Below are 15,648 nucleotides of genomic sequence, written 5' to 3' on the forward strand. Positions count from 1 at the left end.
GGCTACAAGCTATTCGTCATGAGTATTTATTTTGTAGTGTGTTCATTTCTTCCTAGGCTGAAACTAAAAAGCTATTTGTCATGAGTATTTATTTGGTAGTGTGCTCATTTCTTGCTAGGCTGCGTGTAACCACAGTGATGGGCTCATGGATTATTGCTAAAGTTTGGGTTTTCAGGTGAGGAGATTGCTTTCATGAGCCTTCTCTCAATCCCTTCATCAAAGTGCCACAGAATTGAACCCGACATCTGTTAGTTTCAGATCAAAGAGGGCTGACGATCATGTGTGCTGCCGCATGTACAGTCCAGAGATTAAAGAGACCCCCAAATGATGGAGACTAAAGGGAACATGACGGCCTGGATCAGAGTGAAAGAGCTTTTATCTTGCTGAGCCGTTAGGGGTCTAAGCCTTCCCTGAGCTGTGTAAGAACCATAGAAAGGAACCAGTTTGGAAAATCCAAATGCACCGAGGCTAGCGGAGGCACGTGTACAACTTCCCAATGTAAAGCGTTTGCTTTTAAAAGACCGTGGGGATGATTGCCTAGTAACTGGTAACACAGACATATATATGTTATCACATCATAGCTATCACTCAACAATACAGTAGGGTTTTCTCGAGTGCACTGTAACTGATACCCGCTTTTCTACCATCCTAAGGCATCTGAATTTTGTGCCTTTGTCACTTCCCACTACAGTCATTTCATCTTCCTTTGAGGTTCACTAATACTCTCTATTAAAAAAAACATATGAAAATGTTATTTCTTCCTGCACTGGAAGCTTCTTAAGGGCAAGAACTATGTCCTATTCCTGGGTGCATCCCCAACGTAGTTCATAGCACACAGTGGAAACCCATAAATACTGACTGACTGATTGACAGACTGAATGGATGGATGAATGTATTTATCCAATCTCAGCACCCATCTTGAGTTTTCAATATTTGACAGTTTTTCAGTCCCAAGGTGTTCATATTTTATTTATTAAGGCAATCAACAAAAACACTCAGAGCCCAATTTTATGTTAAATAGAAGGTACGTCCTTCTTTGATGCTGCCTGAAGGGATCGTGTACACACGAACATTTTCCAGTGACCTTAGTAAGCTCAAGGTGGTTCTAGAAGACGTTCCTGGATATCTGTGTTGTTTGTCCCAAGCATTGAGAGGACATTATTAGGGAGCATGTCTGCTCCAGGTCTTCTATGTCTGCTTGTGGAATCTTCACTGTCCACATTGCTTTCATGTACAGGTTTCTTGGTGGTCCTAAGAATGGGCATTGTCAAGGGCAACATTTCACTCCATGACATTTACCACTGGGTGATGATGTTGACACTTTGACTGGTGTTGCAGGGAAAAGAGCATCCCATTCACATGTGTCACCATATATCTGTGACCCACCAGAGGGACCTCGTCCTCAGACTCTGATCCTGTGCATGCCTATCCCTGTACCCCCAAATGTCTTCATGAGATCCCTTTTTACTGTCTCTGTCTCCCCCCACCCCCATTTCCATTTGCTGACTCCTTCTCTATTGAGGAAAGCTTGCGAAGTTCTCGGTGGCAGAACGGAGTTGAGGAGGATGTATTCAGAAGTGTCCTTGTATGGACTGTGAGCACACCTAGCCTTCCTATCAACAGATCCTCGGTACTGCAGCTAGCATGCCGCGCTCCAAGCTTCCCGTGGAACACACATTCCTTCCACCATGCCTCCGCAAGCACATGCTGGATTTCTCTTTTTAGCTGTTAGCTGGAGGCTAACCACAGTGGGCTGCAGAAATGGGTGGTTTGGAAAACTCAAAACCCCAAGTCTTGATACTAGTCTGCCGTAAGGCTACTTTTTTTTACCTTTGTTAAGAACTCAAGCACTTAAGCTGGGCGGCAGTGGTGCATACCTTTAATCCCAGCACTTGGGAGGCAGAGCCAGGTGAATCTCGGTGAGTTTGAGGCCAGCCTGGTCTACAGAGCAAGATCTAAGACACAGGACAGGCACCAAAACTACACAGAGAAACCCTGACTCAGAAAACAAAACAAAACAAAACAAAAGAGAATTCAAGCACTTAACTAAGTGATTGGGGGTGGTATTTATTTTCTTGGAGTGAAATGACCAGTGAATTCACTGTAAGCAGTTAGACTGGCTTTTTACAGGTACTACATTTTCCTTTCCTGTCACCCAGAACAGAACAGCTCTGGCAATGGAAAAATAATGCACATGGAAGGAGGAAAAGAAAGAGAGGGAGAGAAAAGGAGAGGGAGTGTGCTGGCTGGTTCTATGTCAACTTGACACAAGCTAGAGTCATTTGAGAAGAGGAAACCCCAATTGAGACAATGCCCCCACCCAGATGGCCCATGGGCAAGCCGGTGGTGCATTTCTTGATTGATGATTGATGTGGAAGGGCCTAGCTCTCCATGGTGGTGCTACCCAAGACTGCTGGTCCAGAATGCTATAAGAAAGAAAGCTGAGAAAACTAGTGAGCAGCGTCCCTCCGTGATGTCCCTGCCCTTGATGCCCAAGCTGTAACACGAAGTAAACCTTTCAACCCCAAGTTGCTTTTGGTCATAGTGTTTTATCATGAGAACAGAACCCTTAACTAAGACAGGGAGGGAGGGAGGGAGGGAGAACATTAGAGCACAAGAGAGAACTAAGGAACAGCAAGTAAGTACACACCCTGCCCTGAGCATTGCTTCCCAGAAACTGGCTGGGTAGGGAGCGCTAGGGTCCCCTGGACTGCCGCTGCTCTCCATGTGTGGTGAATGGACCCATCTTGCGAAAAAAGCAGGATTTCTCCTCAAACTTGTAATCACCAGTATAAGTAAGTACCCGTGTTTTCCAAAATGAAAATGCCCTTAAAACTTAAGCCACGTACATTAACCTTTGAACAACCTGCCAAAAGACAGCTAGTGTGTGTGTGTGTGTGTGTGTGTGTGTGTGTGTGTGTGTGTGTGTGTGTGTGTGTGTGTGTGTTGAGGGGGTGGGGGGCACCACCTCTTTAAGAAGGAAGCTAACCTGAACTTGGTTGTAATAACAAGGGAAGAAGAATCCTCAAAAAAGCAATGGCAGAGGATAGCTTTGCTTCTGGTAGCACTTAGCTGAGAATATTTTCGTTTCCATGGCAGCTGCCTGAGTGTTTCCTCTTCACGAGATGACTTCAGCTTTCTTTCTCATCCACCGCATGCTTCACATTTTAATGCTGTTATTGACATGGAAGGTCCTGATTGTCTCCTCCATAGGATCTCATCCTCTTACCTACAGCTGCTGGGAACCGTCCTGGCTGAAAGGAGCCTGATTGCAGCCACAGCTCGCAGCAGTGAGGGCAGAAATGGGTCCTTGATTATCAGACTCAGAAGGGGACCCGTTACCTGCTTCCCAGATGGAAACTGCAAGAGCCCGGCTTATGGCTGTATCATCAGCGGCTGAGAATAAGGCAGTGGGGTGTGGGGAGGTGCTGGCTGAGAGGAGCCATGATTTCTTCAGCAGGGCCACTCAGAGACGGGCATTTTAGAACAAGCTCTGAAGGCTGATGGAATTTCTAAAGAGGAAGAGCTCGGAATAAGGGGTGCTCTAGAGAACACCCTGTGGGAGATTCTGGTCGACCACTGCCACTGTTACCTTTCTGTCTGCCAGCCTATAGCCAGGCAGCAGATGGCTGCGGCGGAGCCTTGTGTTCACTGTCCTTTGAGTAGAAACAATAAAGCAAATTAAGAGCATGGAAGGAGTGTTTTTATCAGGACTTGGGATGTCCTTCTAAACATCTTTGCATCTTGTGAACAAGTCAAAGGCACAGCCCCTAGCACCCCGCTTTCCAGTGATTAAGACTCCTGGACCACTGCCTCATCCCATCGTATCTCTAGGCTTAGTGTTTTCTCATTGTTAGGGACTGCAGTGGTAATATGTAAACAGCAGGCGGCAAAAGACACAGTACACTCGGGGTGTCACGGTCCCTCCATCAACACTGAGGTATGCTTTTCTAGAAGGATAGGTCTTTCCTGAGTTGAGGAGCTCAATTTCTATATGACCTGTTAGTTCCCTTATGAGCAAAGGAAGAAAATGTTTCTCTCAAATGAGTAGAATCAAGGAAAGAGAGTGGGAGAGAGTGGACAATAGGCTGGGGAAGGAAATACTTTAATGTTTCTGGTTCCATGAACTATTCTTCTGATACTTCTCTCCCAGGCCAAGTCTTCATGAGAGGTAGAGTCTTGGCAGGTGTCTAGGTGGAAAGAAGCAAGCTGACATCTCATCCCAGTGCCTTCCATACCTTTTCTTTTATGAAAGTCACATCCACTAGTGTAAGTGAATTTCACCCGCTTATTCTCTGATTTATTCAGTACATATTCACGTGAAGATTCACTGCGGAAGCGGCGCTGCTGGAGATGTGACGATAGACAGGACAGATGCAGGTTGGAGCAGCTCCTGTCTGGCGGAAGGCAGGAGCTAGGCAGTGTTAGGATGCTGTACATACTCTGACAGTGGTGCTAAAGAAGTTGGCTACTCGGTAGGAAAGGCTTGGGGAAGAGTTCAAATCGAGGTTGATTGATGGTGTACGTGGGGCGTTTCCAGCCAGGCTTCAGGTCAGGCAGCAGTGAGCAAGTGAGACGAAAGCATAGAGAGCCAGAGCTGGGAACAGTGGCCCAAACCGAGCAAGTGGCGTCTTTCCTTCATCTTTCCACATAGTGTCTTGAACCACGGCTCATCCAGCACGTGCCCTTGAGCCATGGGAAGTGAGTCTAGATTGTAGATGGTCTTGGGTCTCTACTTAGAAGTTTCCATTCCGTCTAAGTGTATGAAAGGAGGCATTGAAGGATTTGATTTTAGATATTATGTGCCCATATTTCCATTTTGGGAAGTGTACTGTGACTGTTCAAAATGAACATCAGTCATTGTGTCTAAGGAGTATTTTTACCCACATAGCCAGAAGGTCTGAAGGGTGTTCTTGCTTCAAATAGAGTGGAATACTGGGCTTAACAGGGATCATGAGAATTCTGTTCTCTTCCTCTTCTTCTTGACATTCTTTCTCCATGTATGTACGTCTTTCTTTCTATCTTGGGTTTTTGATGTTACTGTTTTATTCTCTTCTGTCTTTGTCCTAGAAGCCTCTTTCTTTGCATTGGCCTAATTCTTAGAAGGACATCTTCAGGCGTTAAAGAGAGACATTGACCTCTTCAGACCTTTATCCCACATGGCAGCAGTGCAGGGGCACAGGACCTTTCTCACCAGCTCCGGGGCACAGACGCAAGCGGAACTCTCTGGATGGATGGCTTTGCAATCCCTTTTCTGACCAATCTCATAGTTGAGGAGGTGAGCACTCCTTCCAGGGCCAGGCAACACATCAGTCATTTTACTGGCTTGGGGTATTAACCACCAGAATTGCTTGGGATAAAACTCTCACTAGCACAGGGTTCTAGAAGCTGCAGAGACAGATCGTGGAAAAACAGGTTCTCACTACCTTAGTCCAGTATAGGACAGAGAATGAGATCAAGGAGAAGAAAGATAGAAGGGAAAAGTTGAAATCTTTTTTTCCCCCTGCATGTTCCCAAATATTTAAATTTTATTTAAATAATTAAATATGTCTTACAACTTTTCTTTCACTCACCCAACCCTGTTTTTCTTTTAACATTGGTTTTCAATTGCGGGGAGTTACAGCTTTGAGGGATTTCCTCATGATATAGAAGCTGGTGTAAAGTGATGCTCTCCAGGGGCCCCAGGTCCACCAGGGACCAGCATGCTGAACTGTGCAGAGGAATTCAGAAACACGTAGATTCTGTATGAAAGCACATAGCTGTTATGAAGCAAAATGCTATCCAGACATATTTTTTTAAGGAAACAAACATGTTCTGTCGACCTGACTCCTTTGTCCCTCTTTGGTAGGAATGTACCCTAGTCTGCAGTTGGAGGTACGTGCAGAGAGACTGGGAAACACTAGAACCCATAATCAAGCAAAGCCACATGCTGGAGGCCTTGTGAAAAACTGATTTGTCAGGAGGACCTTCCTGGGAATTAATTAATGCCCACAGGACTTGCACAGCTCAGTGGGGGTGAGAGCTTGGGGAAACGGGTGTGGTGGGTGGGTGAGAGTCAAGCGATTCTGTTTGAATGCTTGGCTTCCTTTTACAAGATGTAAAAACCTGTTCCTTGCATATTCTCGACTTCACTGAAATTGGAATGCCTTTTCCCCTTGGCTGGGTTGATATTTTATGAGCCAGTCAAAAAAAAAAAAAAAAACTGTTTTCAGTAACATTCAAATTAATGATAATATGACTTACTTTAAAAGAAAGATTAAAATTGTCAACAGCTTGGTGAATGTCACCCTTTCTAATATTGGCATATTATTTCACTTCTTCCCTGGAAGGATAAGTAAAGTTCCAGAAAATTCCTTGTACACAGAATGCTAGTACTGTACTTTACACTTTGTTAAATTTTACAGTGGGCTTTATCAGATTACAGAGGACAGGATTTAAAGGCCAATCATGCCATGGTCTCTGGAAAGGAGAGTAATGGAGAGGATTTTAAAAAATTACCCTAAACCTTATATTTTAAAGATTTATGAAATTATAGTCCCTTTGTGACTTTCTGTGAAGCACTTTTCTCAGTTTGCATTCAGATAACAGTCACTCTAACTTTTCATAAGCAGCTCCTGTGCACAGAAATAGTGTTCCATTCCTGCCTGCGAGCGTCAGGGCCAGTGAAGAAGAGTCAAAGGTTGAACACCTACTTCCTTCGTGCTGATACACTGATGCTTTTGATAGTTTACACGTGAAGAAATCAAAACTTTGTGACAAAATGTTACAGTTGTATCCTGCATGGGACTGTCTTCAGGGAGAATGACCCATGACCCTCGTTTAGAGGATGACAACCAAATTAAAGAAATAGGAAAATTAGGAACAGAGAGGCCCAAATGGCCTTATTAATGAATGCCCTGGGGGAGCATGGGTGGGTCTGCTTCTTGGCTTACAGCTGAACCCAGGGACATTTTCATTATGATGTTTGCAAATGAAGACACAAAGGTTGAGGATTAAGAGTTTTGACCTGTCACTCGAATAGCTTAGTTCGTGTGTCTTTATTTCTTTTCTGTAAGATCTATTGTTCGAGACACGGTTGAGCTGCTGGGCCAGGCCTGGAGTGCGGTCAACGGCTTCATGTTTCTGATTAGCCAGCTCCCCCCCCCCCAGGCTGCTTACAGCATCTGCCCTGTTCCAACAGGACCCCTCCTCTCCCTCTTGGAGCTGGAGTGCAAGCCCTCCGTGTGGCTGATAATGGTTTTGCATTCTCTTCTCTGCCAGCAGATAGTCCATCCAGGTGTTTCATCTGTAGTTTAGGTCCTGAGTAGATCTTTAAGGTCCTTTTATTGATCTTGGAAGACACTTCAGTGGGTATTAAAACTCTTTTAGCTCCAAGTGGCTAATCCCTTAACACACACAGGCACACACACACACACACACACACACACACACACACACACACACACTTTGGGTTGTGGTCTCTTACCCCTTACCCTTGGTATTTTTGTGCTTCATTGCCTATCCATTTTTAGGAAAGTGTATGCATGTGGGGGGCCCAGATTCCCTGGGAAGACCCACATACATGCTACTGGACTCAAGTGCTTGCCCGGTTCTTTGAGAATTTAAAGTCTGACTGGCCATGGTCTGTCTCCCATTTACCCAGTGCTTTGTGGTGGTTCCACCTCATTGCAGAATTGCATATGGCGTCTTCTATTCTTGTTTAGCGGCCCAACTTGGAGATAACTGACTTTCTGGAAAATTCCTTGGAACATTACTGCTTAGAATTATAGTAGTGTCCACTCCTCAGTCACACAGGCCTGTCCCTTTTGTTTGTCCTGTTTGTCAGGATGTGCATTTGACTTTAAATCTAAGGACCTGAAAACCTGTGAGAGCAAAGTCTAGATTTTTCTTAATGTTGGAGTTTATTCATGTCCAGCATAAAATATACAGTTTGTTAAGCTGTAAAATAGTGTAGACAGGCAATTGCATGGAAATATTACTATATATAATTTATGAAGGGCAAGCAGATTATAGCTTATATGGCTTATGCAGCCTTTTCTTCGGAGAGATTTGTAAACAATAAAAACAAGCTGGGTGTGGTGGTGAATGTCTTTAACCTCAACACCCAGAAGGCAGAGGCAGGCACATCTCTGGAAATTCAGGACCAGCTTGGTGTACATAGTGAATCTCAGGCGGTCCAGAGCTATGCAGTATTTTAAAAAGAAAAAGAAAGAAAACTATGGGGCTGGGGTGTAGCTCACTGATGAAACAGTTGTCTGGCATGTGCCAGGTCCTGGTTTTGATCCCCAGTGTGGCAAAAATGGAAAACAACCTGTATTATGTGTGATGTACTGGATAATGCTCTAAGAGCTGTGTACACATCTCTTCAGTGTTTACAACAGAGGCACATGTTAATAGTACCCCTACTTTATAGAGGAAGGAATTCAGACACTTCAGAGGCAGAATCACTGTCATTGTGGGGTATAAAGCCAAGGTTCCGACTTCAAAGCTAGGCCCAGCAGCTGCAGATTCTCAAAGGAGATCTTCGGAGGTTATAATTAGTAACCTGCTGTCTGCAGCAGAAACCCCTCCCAAGCACTCCCTGGGATGTGCATCTGTTTGTTTACTGAATAATTGATTCTTGCTGTGTGCCAGGTGCCGTGAAAGAGTCTGCAGTTTTAAAGGTAAGACTCAGCCCTTACATCTAGTATCTCAGGCATGGTGGCCACTTGCTCAGTAGCACGGGCTAGTGTAAAAATGTCTTTGAACTCCCTCCTATTCTATTCTCTCTCCTTTTTTTCTGACTAGGGAGAAAACATCTTGCCCTGATATAGACACTAACCAATAATGCCAGCTGTCTCCAAGTACAGAAGGAGCCATATGCAATTTTGCAGTGGCATTGACCAGATGAATGGGTGACAGGCCATGGATGGCCAATCAGACCTTAAATTCCCAAGCCAGGGAGAACCAACAAGCACTTGAGTCCAGGGTTGCAGCATGTGTGTGGGTCTTGCTGAGGAAGTAACGTTCACCTCACTTTCCAAAAAATGGATAGGTGATGAAGGAACTCATGAAGGATGGCAGACTACTGGGGGTGTTGTCGTATGTGTAGGGTGTTGTCATCGTTTTCATTGTTGTTATTTTATTATTATTATTATTATTATTAATTATTGTGGTATCCTGGAGCTGTGTGCTTTTTGCACTGAGGTTAGATTTCAAAAAAGGGACTAAAGCAGTGTAACTTTCTCTTACACATACATGGACCTTCGCCACTTGTAAAGTGTTTTCCATGTACATTATTTGAGCCTCATGAATATATCAAACCTGGTTTCAGAGCAGTGACTCTCATAGACCACCCAAAGAGGTGTGATGGGCTAGACACAACCCTGGGTTTCCACTCACTGTGATATGCTTCCCTTCTGCTTATGCGGAGAGAGATTGCTGGAAGAATGGAGCTTTCTGAAAGACATGTATCAACTAGAAGGAAATGTGGTTCAGTATCCCAGTGAAGAACAGTGAAGAGCCTTCAGTGGGATGGATAGTTTGGTTGCCTAGTGCCAGGAAATGGAGCAGTGGGGATCCATGGAAGGCAGATGTCATAGTAAGCTCAGGCTGCCATGACAAATGCCACAGACTGGCTGCTCTGAACACGGGGCATTTATTGCATTATAGTTTTGGAGGCTTGAGCAATGTGCCAGCCAGTCTGGTCTCTATGAAGCCTTGCCCCTGGCTCATAGACCGTACTCACGTGACAGTCGGGAGCCTCTCGTACTCTGGTCTCTGCCTACCAGGAGGGTCTCCTTCTCTCGAACACACCTATGCCTGTTATCTCTCAGAATCCCATCTCCACATCCTGTGTCCCTGGGCCTGGGGCTTCACCCTGTGAGCTGGAGAGAATGGCACAGTTTAATCTGTAGCACAGTCTAAGGGACAGGAGTCAGAATGGCTGGGTAGCATGTGGGCATAGAAATGGAGGTGCGGGAAACACCATTAATATACTTGTAGAAAGCAATCCCTAGTGGCTCTGAATTTGGAGTAAGGAGGGCAGAATTTTTTTGAACATTTGACACAGCTTTACCCCCAGCTCCATGAAATTCAGAGTACTCTTGAGTTCCCCTGAGGGACAGAGAGGCTGGGATCACACTGTGGGGATTATTGTCATTCCCACAAGCAGGATGCTGCAGTACAAAGGTGCTGTGGTATTTGATGCCATTTATTTCTTGGGGGCTATACACAGGGGCTGAATATGTATTCTTTTGGAGTTCTCTAGGTTCCAATTTGATGCTAGGATACTTCTGTGTCGCTCATCAGGATATTGCTTTCTGCAGGACCATAGTACAGACAAAAGTCCTTGCACCTTGGCCCAGGTGCGGGATGGAACTGCATATATGGTCTTGCATTCTTTCACTGTACCCTCTTGACAGCGAAGAAGAGCCTTGTGTAAGTCTCCCCTCGCTTCCAAATTTGAAATGATTCAGTGATAACTACGAGCCCTTTTTCATGGTAATTATAATCAGTTGTCTGAATACATTTATGCATCCAGAGCTTTTCCGTTTCACACATAAATAGCTGCCATCAGAAGGGCTTTTGAGGGCTGATTGGGCTGGAAAAGATGTCATTTCAAATGCATTCTGTGTTTCTAGCCTTTCCAGCAGGGTGTTGGGTGAAGTCAGTCTGGTCAAAACTAATGGTGAGCTTGTTAATTCAAAGCGCTTAGCCGTGTAGAGGTAACGGTGTTATTTTTAACACACAGCTACAGAAGCACACATTTTGAAAAAAAAAAAAATGAAAAGCCTCGCAGTTGCTCTCTGAGGGTATTGGAAGATACTAAATAGCCAGTTCATCAGGCATTAAGGCTAATGAAGTTCATGTGCATGGAGAGTGGGGGAGGGCGGCAGGGAGGCCTCATCAAGGGAGCAAAGGTTTCTTGTGGCCGCCTGCTGCACGGATCAGGCTGCAGAGGGCTGGCCGAGCTCAGAGGCTGCCTTATTGGACACGGTAGCACTTGAGTATCAGAGGGTATTATGCACAGGTCTGAAAAGAACAAGGGAGCTGAGCCGCTCTGCTGCGAGAGGATGAGACCGGCTTTCTCCAGCCAACAAGGACATTTTGAACAGAGAGTTTTCTAAGTTTTGGCATCGATTCAGCTCCTGGGGCTGGAGCATACAGAACGTGCACAGCCATAGGTGTGGCTGTGTCAGTATCCGAGTGGTATGCTCTCTCTTGTGGTGAGGGTTTTAAAAAGAAGTTTGTTGTTTTATGTGTAGGAGTGTTTCATCTACATGCCTATAAGTACACCATGAACATGCCTGATTCCTACTGAGGTCAAAGGTATTAGATGCCCTGTAACTGGATGTACAGATGGTCATGAACCATCATGTAGCTGCTGGGAACTGAACCCAGGTCTTCTCCAAGAGCAGCAAGTGCTCTTGACCACTGAGCCAACTCTCGGAGCCCCCTGTGGTAGGCTTTTGATTTGCACCGAACATGCTTCTCAGAGCAGATGGAGGAGGGACGACGATGCTACACAAAGCTTGTTTGTGACGTGGGAGGTTTGATAGCCCCATATACCAAGTGCAGTTTTCAGCTGACACTGTCACCTTTCTAGCAGGCTGGCAAGTGTACTTCAGACCTTTTGTGAGCAGAGTCGGAAGTGGAGGTTTTTTGCTTCAGCTAGTATGGCTGTAGTGACGTCATCCTCTGGTGACGTCATCCTCTCTTAGTGCATGGCTGTGGAGGAAGTCAGCCTGCCTTCTTTATTCCTCTGGACAAAGGTGATTTCAGAGCCCTTTGTGCTTATATGAGTTTCCCTTCCCTCTGGGTCTCAATGTCTAGACGGTATTATCAACAGGAGAGCTTTAACGTTCTGGAAGAAATAGAAATAATGGCCGTCATTCTGTGTCAAGTACTGTGTTATGGGCTTCTCTTCCCTACTTTAAACTCCATGAAAAACAATGTGAAGGATGCTCTCTACACATACCAATGTGGCATTCATTCCTAATATATTTTAATTTTATCTCCAGTACATCTTTTCTTATATATAAGCTAAAAATAATTTGAAGCTCATACTTCTACTATGACCAGTGACATTTGGATCCCTCGCACTTTATACACACTGACTGGTATGTGGTGTGTACATATTTTTCACCAATTAGATCCTATTGTATGTTGTTGGCAGTCTTTACTCGATATGCATTTGGATTTTATTGGCACTGCTTTTAATGAACAAATGTCTATTCACCCAAGATAGAACACAGACAATAGACCCAAGAAGCACTTCTACCCACTGGAGCTTAGGAAGCCCATGAGTTTATTGGCATTACTCACAAGTAGATACATCACTGAAAAGCCATCCCAGGCTGAGGGCTCCTGATGGCTGCATCTCTGGAACGCCCTGTCCACCTGCAGCCAGCTCCACCGGACAGTCTCCTGTCCCAGGCAGGATTTGCTTCCTCTACCACCTTGGGGAGGGGCTTGTGGAGATTGTAACCTTTGGAATTCCCTGAGCCCTGTGAGCATTCCTTCCTTTTTCCTGGAGTGAATGTTTCAAGTGAGAGGATGGGGCTACACAACCATCATTCACTGATGAATTTTAAGAGTGGCACTGATTTCCATCTTGTTGCTCCTGTTTGATTGTTGGGGGGTGAGGATTACAATGGATGTTTTATGGTTAGGTATTTTTGCAATTAAAGGCTTCAGTTTTCTTCCCATCGTGCATTAAGTTTTATTTAAAATGGATAGTTGGTTTCACCAAATGTCTTTTAGACCCTCTTGGTATAATCCCTGCTTTCACTCCACATGTGTGGCTGCCTTGATGATGTGAATGGTCTTGTGGAAACTGCCCACAAGAGTGACTCCCTTCCCAGCCCCCCACACCCATTGTCAGCAATATTCATATGGGCTCTACTTACAGCATTTGTTAGTGCTCACATGAGGTAGCACCCCCACTTTCTTTTGCTATGCTAACTTCACCAGTTTTCATTTGAAGTCTCAATAGCTCCCCTTAGGTGGTGGGCTTGGAGGGATTTCTCTGCGATTCTATCATCTTGAGTCATTAATTTTAATGATTTCTATTCTGTATGAGATACATGCAGCTCACTATGAAATTATGCATTTCTGCTCTCCTTTTAACAATAGAAATTCAGCCACATTCCCAACCTCTCCTATAGTAATTGGCCTATTCAATTTCCCACTTTTAAAGTCAGCTATATTAATTTCTATCTGTGGTAATTCATATGGAGAGCTTAGGTATGCTCTACTCCCCCACACCCCCACCTCACCCTGCTGCATGTACCTTTCAACCCTGCTACTTCCCAGCATCCTTCCATTCTTGACTATTATGACAAAATATTCTGGGTTTATTTCTTACTTCAGGAATCTCTAACTTTTAACTGGCTTGTTCTTAGTCATGGTGTAGTATCCTCTTAATTTAATACTAGATTCACAGTATCTTAATTTAATACTAGATCTGCAGTAACAATTGTTACGGCTTTCCTTTCTCTCTCCTCAGTACTTTGACTTGGAAGTGTGGCTGGCATGCATGGAGAGAGAGGGAGGGCAGCCTGCATGGTAGCCATCTCTGCAGATGAGTGGCCACAGTGAGTAGAATGCATACAGTAGAGTCTGGCGTGAAATGGCATCCATTAATCTAGCCATGCCTGTGGAGTTGCTCTACGTCCCTCGGCATTTGCTCTCACTCTGCAAGTCAAGTGCCACCTTGTACAGGGTCAGGGTATAGGAGTCCGGGTGTGAGTTCTTTTCTGTGTCCTGAGCAAGCAGAATGGATGCCAGTCTGATCTTTTTCCTTTGCAGTTCACTTGTTATTTTTTTTTTTTTTTTTTTGTCTGTCTGTTGTGTTTTGAGAGTGTGGTGCCATGACTGTCCTGGTATTTACTGCATAGACCAAGCTGGCCTTGAACTTGCAGTGATTTTCCTGCCTGTCTCCCCTGAGTGCTGGGATTACAGACATGAGCCACCACACCCAACAGCTTCTTGTTTTCATCAGAAACCACTCAAAATGTGTGAAGGCAATACAGACTCCATCTTAGAGTAGGGCCACCATCTTAGACCACCTGCTGTACTCAGTTCCAGGAAGGACCTCAGGAATGTGCCAAGACAACTTGAACAAATACAGGACAGTATCCTCCTGCAAACATTGTGTCTGCAGTTTATGGCCCTTGAAGCTATCTAGATAATCCTGCTGAGCAGTCCAGATAATCCTGTTCAGTGGGTTGTGGTTTCCCACCAAAAGTACAATCCAGTAGTTTCAGATGTGGTTTTGCACCGAAAGTCTAGACCAATAGTTTCAAAAAATCACCTTGCCCCATATCTCTTCTACCCAATCCCAAGCATGTAATTCCCAGTTTGTGTTTTTTTCCCTATAAAAACTCTCTACACTTGGGCTTGTGGCCACGGCCACATTTCCTTCCATCTGCCGTGCGGTGGCCCAGGTTGAGCCTAACAATAAAAGGACCCTCATGTTCTTGCATCGGAAACCGGCTCCTTGGTGGTCTCTGGGAGTTTCAAGAAACACGTACAACAGATGTTTCACTAAAATCAGAAAAAAAGCTGGTTAAGCCGCTTATTCACAGGCTATTGGAGGTCATAGAAAATATGAGACAAGAAAATAAAGTTGATATTTGAAAACAAAAAAGTACAGTTTCCTTCTGTTGCTGTTGATTATCTTCAGCAAACCCATGAGAATCTATTACTAAAGAAGAAATTAACAGTGGAGTGCAGACTTTTTGCAGAGTGAAGAAACTCTCCTGGGATTTCTTCAGTCCCAGTCTCCTCTTTAATTCCCGTTTTCTGTACTGTTTGCACACTGGCCCATGTTGTCTGAGTCACTGTGAGATGATACTGCTTTGGTCTGACAGGACAGTTTGCTCTACTGTCTTGAACTTCAGTCTTTCTTCCTGGCTTCATCCTGGAGATTATCCACTGGGGTGTGATGGGGCTGGCGGAGGTTGGCTGTGTGTGTGTACTACTTCATTCTGTCTCACAGCCATGTAGACTAGTCAAGGCAATGTTGACCTCTTGCCTCCTGCCACTCTCCTGTATGGCTGAAGAAGCCGGGAACCGTGACCCAAGACAGCAAGCCTGTATTCTCCCTGGCCCTTACTGCTGTCCTGGGCTTGTTACAGTTCCCATGCTCTGAAGTTGGCCCTGTGTTCTGAAGGTGGTAGCTGAGGTGGGGCTGTGCCGACATAATGGCCTGGTGTCTGAAGGAAAACATAGTGACACATTGCTGTGTGGACAGCAGCCACAGTGTGTTTGTCCTCTGAGCCTTTTGCATTCTCTATTGCACCCACATAGGTTGCCTGGCCATGTGTAACTTTCCTATTGGTGATAAGAAAACAAACAGAATTTGGAAGTCTTGCATCATTTCTTGCTGACTGGAGCTAAGATGACAGATGACTATTTTTGTAGCAGAAGGAGAGGACAACATCAGAGCTTGAGATTGGTGATGGCTTGTAAGAAGATGATAAATGAAAGGATCCATGTGTGTATGTGTGGGCATGATCATGTAACACGCACACATTGGTGTTTTCTGAGCTCAGTTTTTGCCTGCTTTTTGCAAGATGAAGAGCAAATGTTAAAACAAATCTTGGGAGTTTGCATTGGTATGAAATGTTTTTTGGAGGAAACTATGAACAGCACTAGCTGTTG

At 44.8% G+C, this 15,648-nt stretch overlaps 1 protein-coding gene across 3 annotated transcripts in view; it reads left to right on the top strand.

Moving 5' to 3' along the window:
* Nucleotides 1-15,648, top strand: part of Lypd6 (LY6/PLAUR domain containing 6) — a 129,965-nt gene that overhangs the window by 53,004 nt on the left and 61,313 nt on the right. The window contains exons 1-2 of one of the 3 annotated variants that reach the window (XM_052724762.1): nucleotides 4,154-4,269; nucleotides 5,074-5,278. The exons of the other annotated variants lie outside the window; for them this stretch is intronic. The gene's annotated coding sequence lies outside the window, so the exon portion shown is untranslated. Of the gene's footprint in view, nucleotides 1-4,153; nucleotides 4,270-5,073; nucleotides 5,279-15,648 lie in introns of those variants that run through there. 3 annotated transcript variants of the gene reach the window in all.

Source organism: Peromyscus californicus, unplaced genomic scaffold (genome assembly GCF_007827085.1).
Source record: "Peromyscus californicus insignis strain IS unplaced genomic scaffold, ASM782708v3 Scaffold_7__1_contigs__length_154581171, whole genome shotgun sequence".
NCBI lineage: Eukaryota > Metazoa > Chordata > Mammalia > Rodentia > Cricetidae > Peromyscus > Peromyscus californicus.